The sequence below is a fragment of the Anoplopoma fimbria genome, unplaced genomic scaffold (genome assembly GCF_027596085.1).
Source record: "Anoplopoma fimbria isolate UVic2021 breed Golden Eagle Sablefish unplaced genomic scaffold, Afim_UVic_2022 Un_contig_9269_pilon_pilon, whole genome shotgun sequence".
Taxonomy (NCBI): domain Eukaryota; kingdom Metazoa; phylum Chordata; class Actinopteri; order Perciformes; family Anoplopomatidae; genus Anoplopoma; species Anoplopoma fimbria.
The window spans coordinates 57,670-63,384 of record NW_026553892.1 but is presented as its reverse complement, the minus strand read 5'-3'; the positions used below and the strand labels follow the sequence as shown (position 1 = coordinate 63,384).

General features: G+C 48.6%; 1 long non-coding RNA gene across 1 annotated transcript; it reads left to right on the top strand.

The window, feature by feature from the left end:
* The first annotated feature begins 3,822 nt into the window (after positions 1 to 3,822).
* LOC129116894 (uncharacterized) lies at positions 3,823 to 5,249 on the top strand. The gene is made up of 3 exons (XR_008533731.1): positions 3,823 to 3,905; positions 4,035 to 4,113; positions 4,199 to 5,249. It is a non-coding gene; the product is annotated as an uncharacterized LOC129116894 (long non-coding RNA).
* The last annotated feature ends 466 nt before the right edge of the window (positions 5,250 to 5,715 follow it).

The following is a 5,715-nucleotide window of genomic DNA, read 5'->3' as shown; positions in this document are numbered from 1 at the left end:
GGTCGAGCGTGCTGATATACCGGGCTGTCCCTAGCCGTTCTATGAGTTCATCTATTCGGGGCATGGGGTAGGCGTCAAATTTAGATATCTCATTTAGCTTCCTAAAGTCGTTGCAGAAGCGTATGGTGCCATCGGGTTTCGGCACCAACACTATGGGGCTGCACCACTCACTGTTTGACACCTCAATGACTCCCGCTTCCAACATAGTCTTTACCTCGGTCCTGACGGCCTCTCTCCTGGCCTCCGGTATGCGGTAGGGTCTCAATTTCACCTTTTTCCCGGGCTCAGTGATGATGTGGTGCTGTACCAGATTGGTGTGGCCCGGTTCACTGGAGAACACATCCTGGTTCTGGTCGACCAACTCCATGAGCTCCTGCCTCTGTGCTGGGCTCAGCTGTTCCCCTAGGGGCACCTTGGCAGGCCCGGTTTCACTGGTAGCCTTTGGAGGAATAGAGCAGAGTACATCCCGGGCATTCCATTTCTTTAACAGGTTTACATGGTAAATTTGAGTCGGCCTCCTTCGTCCCGGCTGTCGGACTCTATAATTCACCTCCCCTACCTTTTCAAGTACTTCGTATGGCCCGTTCCACCGGGCCAGAAACTTACACTCTGTTGTGGGGACAAGTACCAGCACTTTATCTCCGGGCTGGAAGTCTCGCTGTTGGGCCCCTCTGTTGTAGACCCGTGCTTGGGCAACCTGGGCCTCCTGCATGTGTTCCCGCACCAGGGGCCACAGGGTGGCCATCCGGTCCCTCATGTCTCCCACGTGTTCCCCATGGTTCGATGGGGCGACGGTTGCTGTTCCCAGGCTTCCTTCGCTATGTCCAGCAGCCCCGGGGTCGTCTCCCATAGAGGAGTTCAAATGGAGAGTGGCCGGTCGACGATTGGGGCACTTCTCTGATCGAGAACATGAGATAGGGAAGCAGCTGGTCCCAATTCTTTCCGTCCGCCTCCATCACCTTCTTCAGCATCTGCTTCAGGGTCCGGTTGAACCTTTCCACTAGTCCATCGGTCTGCGGGTGATATACTGAGGTGCGCAACTGTTTTATTTGCATTAATTTGCAGAGGTCTTTCATGATTCGTGACATGAACGGGGTTCCCTGGTCTGTCAAGATCTCCTCGGGAATGCCCACCCGGGAGAACATCAGGACCAACTCACGTGCAATTCCTTTTGAGGCCATGGTGCGCAGTGGAATGGCTTCAGGGTACCTAGTGGCATAATCCAGTATCACCAGGATGTACTGGTGCCCCCGGCTGCTCTTGGGTAGTGGTCCCACCAGGTCCATGGCAATCCTGCTGAAAGGAACTGAAATAATGGGTAGGGGAATTAATGGGCCACGGAAATGTGGTTTTGGTGCCACCTGTTGGCACTCCGGGCAACTGCGGCAGTAATCTTCCACTGCCCTCTTTACCCCGGCCAGTGGAATCTTGCCTTGATCCGGTCCAGGGTCTTCTCCACCCCTAGATGAGCCCCAAGAAGGTGGGAGTGTGCCAGCTGCAGGACTGATTGAACAAAGGGACGGGGCACCAACAACAACTCCACACATTCATCATTCCTCTTTACGACCTGATACAACAACTTGTTCTTGATGGCAAAATGAGGGTATGTGATCAGACCTACCCCCTCGATGGCCTTCCCGTCCACCACGGTCACCTGCTGGAGAGCACTCGTCAGGTTGGGATCCTCCAGTTGGGCTGTTCCGAACCGTCCCGATAATGAGGCAGGCTCTGGCGTTGCCTCATGGTCCATCGGGAACAGATTGTCCATACTCGCCTCCCCTGCCTCCTGTCCTGTGTCCCCTGCGTCACTTCCCGATAGAGGTTCAGTTGACCCCTGTGGGTCCACCTCGTGTAGGCCACACATCCGGACCTCCCTCTTATCGGCCCTCGCCCTTCTCCGGTGTCCTCTTTCCTTTAGGTTCCCCCGCTCTCCCCCCTCTCCGGCCAAACTGGCCCACAGTTGCTGAACAGTGGGGAGTCCCTCCCAATAAGAACCGGCACTGGCAGGTTTGGGACGACTCCCACTGGTCCTGTGTATTGCCCCTTTGTGGTCTGTAGGTGAAGGAGGGTAGTGGGGTAGTTCTTAGTCTCCCCGTGTATGCATGTTACTGCCACAGTGTCCCTCAAGCTCGTGGACCGGGCGAAGTCCGGTCGGATCAGGGTCACCATACTCCCGGAATCCAACATAGCTGTCGTGTCCCTTCTGTTGGCCTTCACCGGAGTGACTGGGGAAGGACCACTTTCCTCCCCCAGCAAACCGTCAGCAATCTGCAGGGACGCCCGGTTGTTAACTCACCAGCTGATGCCGACGGCATCGAGACATCACGACTCGGACAGGTCCATGAGATGTGTCCCGGCTCGCCACACTCGTAGCACTTTCTGCTGTCTGGGTTCAGGAAGGGCCGACGTCTCGGGGGGCTGGCTCTTGGCGTCTCCCTGGCCGGGATCCTGCCGTGGTCCTCCGTCCTTATCCGCTCCCGCTCCTGCTCCTTTGGGCGAGGGTTGGGTTCCCCCCTCAGTGGACGTCCACTGCGTAGGACTTCCACAGCCGCCTGGTGACCTTCCACCAACTCCACCAACTGATCTGCGCTCTGCGGGTTAGCTTGGCTGGCTAACTTTTTAGCCTCGTATGGGAGGGACCGCAAGAATTTGTCCATGACCACCTTCTCTGTGGCCGTAAGCGTCAGTGGGGCAGCCGTCAGCCAGCCTTTGGCCAACCTAATTAGATCGTGCATTTGTGAGCGCGGCGACGCCGTTGCATCATAAGTCCAATCATGAAACCTCTGTGACCTACTTATCAACGTGTATCCATACCGGCGTAGTATTTCCTTCTTCAGCCCTTCGTAGTTAGACGCCTGATCGTCCGTCAGGTCCTGATACGCCTTCTGTGCTGTGCCTGACAGGAACGGTGCGAGTAGGCTGGCCCATTGTGCTGGATCCCACTTCTCCCGAACCGCCGTCCTCTCGAAGGTATTGAGGTATGCCTCTATATCATCAGTCTCTGTCTGCTTTAAAAGAAACCTGCTGGGGGCAGGACGGGAAGCTGTAGCGCCTGCAGCCACGCCACCATGTCCGGCTGCTAGCGCTCCCACCAGCTCCCGGGTCGTAGCCTGATGCGCCATGCTCACTTCCACTAGCTGTTTCATCAACGCTTCCATTGTTGTCCCTGTGTTGGTCTATCTATTTGACTTGGTTTTGGCTACAAGCACACATTCTCCACCACTTGTAGCGGGCCAGTGGGTGTGGGGTTTCCACGCCACCAAGTCAAATGATACACACACCGAGAGCAGTTCAATAAGGTGCTTTATTCAAGATAGACGAATAAATGTCACCAGGGTGGGGAAAAGGGTAATCCAGAGTCCGTAGTCCGTAGTCCGTAGTCCAGGGGTCATCACCGGGAGGGTTCTCACACAAAGCGGTCGGTACACAAATAATCCGTCAATGTTCAGGTTTCCTGCACTCTTTGGCCACACACAGTTCGCAGAGGCTCACGCAGAGGCACTCCATAGTAGGCTTCCCTCCATGTGGTTGCATGCTCCCTTTTATCCCCAAGCACTCCTGCCTAATGCACCTCAGGCTTGCATCGTTAAGGGAGGCAGTCCCTGTAAAGCTTGGGGTGGAGCCAGCATGCTGCCACATACCTCCCCTCAATCACCACCCCTCCCTGGCGTCTGCCACAATATATATAATCAAGTGGAATTTTCTTTTTGATTGCTGCTTTTTCTACTAAAACACTGCAGGCACTTTCACAAACATTCAGCTTTTGTTATTAGTTTTAGGCATATTTTGGCTGTGAGTGATAAAGATTTTTATGTTAATTTAGGCTGACATCCTGAAGAACCTGGAAAAAACAATGCTGGAATCAATCGAGCTGTTACTCAAGACTGATGGTGTCTCAATCCCAGGTGAAGGCAATTTAGCAAAAAAAACATGATAATCACTTAAAATACTTGAAATATCTGATTCAACTGATTAAGTCAACTTATTTCCGATAGTGTAATTAATAGCGAACATCATGTTTTTGGTTTTATTAGACGTTACAGTGGAACTTGAGGATGTGAGGAACCACTACAATAAACTGATGGGAAGCCCAGATGAAGAACCACTAATCTGGTAAAAACTGTTGTTAAAATATCTACATAATTCCTCAGGATGGAGCTGTTCTGAATAATGCTAACAATGTTTTTAATTACACTAGTGCTGCACAGCTGATTACCAACTGAAGAGTCCCGAGGGCTCGCTGATTAGAGCCGGGAGGCCTCTGGATTGATCTCAACCATTTTTGTCAGGCCATTTAATCCATGTTCTTTTTGAGATTTGTTTTGATATGTTGTTTGAATTAGCTTGTAGTGAATTAAATGCATAGAGATTTAAGATTTTTCTATATTTGGTAGCGCATTTTTAGTTTTAATTGATAAAAGATGCAGACAGAAAATGTGTGGGGGGTGAGAGCGGGCTGTCATGCAGCAAAGGTCCCCAGTGGATTCAAACCAGGGACGCTAGGGTTTTCACGGTACTGGTCTTAGTCACCAGTCCACTATGATATCTCAGACACATTTTGTTTTTAATGATTTAATGAACTCTTTTTTTCTTCTTCTTTAATATATTTTTAAGTTTTTTGTTATTCTTAGTTTAGTATTGGTTGATGGGAATTGAAATTCCAATGATTTTATGGGTGTTAAACAAAGATCCTGAACCTTGATCACAGTACATACTGTAGGTTTGATTTGACAAATACTTTAGGCTTTTCAAAGAATGAAAAACCTTTCTTCTTTAATGTTCAAGGACAAAATTAGCTTGCTGTGTTTTTTGCTGGTGTTTTTTAAATGTGTTCATTAAAATATTTGATAGAACTAGATTCATTCATTCATTCATCTTCCATAACCGCTTATCCAGTTAAGGGTCGCGGGGGTGTTGGAGCCGATCTCAGCTGTCATTGGGCTAAGGCAGGGTACACCCTGGACAGGTCGCCAGTCTATCACAGGGCCGACATATATAGACAAATAACCATTCACGTTCACATCCACACCTATGGGCAATTTAGAGTCATCATTAACCTAAGGTGCATGTCTTTGGACTGTGGGAGAAAGCCGGAGAACCCGGAGAGAACCCACGCTGACACGGGGAGAAATAGAACTAGATGATATTAATAAACCAGCCCATCTGGTTTCTCATTATTTACTGAACAATTATTTTGTTTTAATCTTCACATGTTTTGTCATGGTATATTGTCCAATAAAGATCACGTTCAAAGTACTTTGGCTTCTTTGTCTAAACATCAGTTTCTATTGATATATAAGCAAATGATTTTCCAACTTTTTTCTTGTCAATTTATTTTTAAAACCTCTCATGAACCTTGTCTTAAATTAAATTTCCTGACACCAATCTACATTACAGTTTTCAAACACTTTTAGTAACACACACCACAAATACTATACATATTATAAATGTATGATGCATTTTAACATAGTAGGTCAGACCTGTTAGTCGGTGTGTTCAACGTGTCAATGTGTAAAGATTTGTGGATATGCATGTTTGTTGCTCATTTACTCAGCATCTATGAGGTTTATGTCTATGAACTGATATGACATTAATATTGTCATATAAAAGCCATGTTATTTTTGGACCAAATTTAAGACATCATTTTAGATGTAGAAAAAAAAAGATCCACACGATCTAGATTCTGTTAATTTCCCAACCATTTGTCAGTTTGTC